The sequence below is a fragment of the Thermobia domestica genome, chromosome 10 (assembly GCF_964235325.1).
Source record: "Thermobia domestica chromosome 10, izTheDome1.hap1.1, whole genome shotgun sequence".
Lineage (NCBI taxonomy): Eukaryota > Metazoa > Arthropoda > Insecta > Zygentoma > Lepismatidae > Thermobia > Thermobia domestica.
Window position 1 is genome coordinate 14,860,181 of NC_137463.1, and position 2,955 is coordinate 14,863,135.

Sequence of the window (2,955 nt, forward strand, 5' to 3'; positions counted from 1 at the left end):
CCATAATCAACCCGAAAAAAGGACGCTATCCCCTCCTGGCGAGGATAGCTTCACTTCGCCCCCCTTATTTTTCAATTGGTAGGTTTAAATACCGGAAGATGTTGGAAATGTTAACATACTTATCCACCTATTAAATGTGGTAAGATAATTACGATTATAATAAAAATATCTAAATTATAACTACTTACCTGAATGAATCTAGTTTAAGTTTTAATTTTCTTCTTAACAAAAACAAATACTTGATATTTTTTTTGTTTTTATTTTAGCTTTTCTGACTTGGTGGCAGCACATTCGCGCACAGCGAAGACTATAAACAAACACTTGATGTGGCTTTGGATCGAACTCGAAACAGGACGCCATTTTGGGTCCTCAGATCCCAACGATCTCATACCAATATAAACAATTATACATGAGCGAAAAATGGACCGTCTCATCTTCGGGGTCCACCGACGAAAAATAAATTATCTCGATCGAGATTATTTATTTTTCCATCTTGGTTCCCAATTATTTAATTAGAATTCACACGACACCAAAGCTAACTCTTACCTAAATCGTCAATGAAGGTCAGGTAGAAGACAACAAACACGACATAACATTTGACAAGCCTTACCAATGAAAGGAAAAAAAAGACATCCTATTACTGATAACACACGACATAAGTAACAAAGAAGAACAAAAAAAAAGATCCTAACCTATACCTACAAAGATATTAGCTAAGAGAAAAGAAAAAAAACTTCTTAAACTATATAAAAAAAATTTCAGGTTCCACTGACAATTCACATTAACCCGCACGACATAAAATTACACCTAAGACTCAGTCAATGAAATCATCTGCTAGACATCAACATCGCATACACAAATAATATGACATAAGACTATACCTAATCCAAAAAAAATAAAGTACACGAGAATGGAAATACACTACTAATGGAAGAAAGAAAAGGAAAAAAGGGGAAAAAATATTACAACATGACATGAAAATACACTAACAATGAAAGGAAAAAAAATACACAATGAGACATGACAACGAATTTATACCTATCTTAACATAAGGAATATCTTCTACCACTTACAAAATTACAGTATAAAACAATCACATACCATTGTTTTTTTTACTACATATCCTATAGCCTGTCCTTGGTTTCTATTTCCTTTACCTTCCAATCGTTACGTAACCTCGTCTTGTATGATGTGAGGATAATCACGGAGGAGTTCTAATCTCTTCTCCTTGGTACAGTCAAATAATTTTAGGTTTTGAAAGTTTTGGGTTCCTATACTTTCGCCTTTCAACGTATAAAGAATGGCGCTGTTTTTCAGAATTTTCTGGACCACATAAGGGCCGACATAGCATTTCATAAATTTATACGTTTCATGCTTAACTGCAGATGAGAGGTAATGGGTTTTTACCATCACAAGATGTCCCTCTTTCAGAATTACCTCTCGCCCAGTTTTCTTTACTCTTTTTCTTTCAACTTTTGAGGTCACGTCCGGGTGAATTTTAAGATATTTATCTCTAATATTTAAATTATTTAAATTTGAGGGCCACGGAAATGATTTCTTGAAAACTTCCGCCGCTGAATACGATAAGAACAGTTCAGCAGGCGTACAGTTTATACTACTACATAGGGAATAGTTTAAAAGTTCCTGCGCGAGCTTTAATACCTGACTCCATTGTGTTTGTATCTCCTGACACTCCAGTCTAATAATACGATTAAGTTCTTTATGGCTGCGTTCCGCGAGGCCATTCGCATTCGGGGTGTAGCTGGAAGTGAGAGCATGCTTAATACTGTTACGATTACAATATCCTTTAAAAAGCTTAGAAAGGAACTGTGGGCCACGATCAGAGATAATAGCCCTGGGATAGGGGAACAGATAGAAATATCTCCTTTCCAACACTGCTATTATCTCCTTAGCGTGGGCCGTTTTAAGTGGAAAGAAACACACGTACCGAGAATAAATGTCTATTATTGAAAGAATATAATAGAAACCATGACTTCCTGGTAATTTCCCCACGATGTCCAATCCTAATCGTTCATGTGGCATTCTTGCCTCTATGCTACAACCATCCTTTGCAATAATGCGGTTTGCGAATTTTGTTTCTGCACATTTTATACAATTTCGTATGTATTGTTTTATACTAAGTTTTACCCCTTTCCAGTAAAACAATGATCGACAAAACGACCAACATTTCCTCACTCCGAAATGTCCCTTAGAATGAACTAACTCAACGATTTTTGTTGTAAGTTCCTGAGGGATAACTAACAGCCACTGATTAGTTTTACGATTTTTGATATAAAGGAGATCCTGATGAACCAAAATATGATTGGATTTAGAAACGTTATCCAAAGAGAACCGAACTTTAACACAAAGGGGGTCGGTACGTAGTTTTTCCTTAATTTCGTTAAAGTCTGCAGCTGAAGAATCCTGTACCGTAAGAAAATTTACATACCGAAGCTCTTGTTCCTTAGTTACCTCAGGAGGATTTCGGCTAAGTATATCAGCAATTTGATTGGACCGGCCGGATAAATGTTCGAAAATTAAATCAAAACGTTGCAATTTCAATAAAATTCGGGTGGTACGAGGATCCAAGTTTTTCATTGTAAACGCATGCGTAACGGCAGCGTTATCACAATGAATATACGTAGTTCGACCTAAAACATATTGAGAAAAATGTTCGCAGAGGAACAGTACGGCTAAGAGTTCAAGTTGAAAGATTGATAAAGATAATTCATGTGGTCGAACACGACGACTAGCATAAGCTATCACCACAGGGTCTGCTTCCGGAGAAGGGTATTGGCATAAATAGCCTGCTAAATTCTCTGCACAAGCATCCGAATAAATATGATAAGGAAGAGAAAAATCCGGTTGGCCTAAAGCTGGAGGTTGACTAATGATTTCTCTTAATTTGAAGAAAAGTTCTAGCAAATCGGGTGTCATCTGAAATTTCTTATCCTT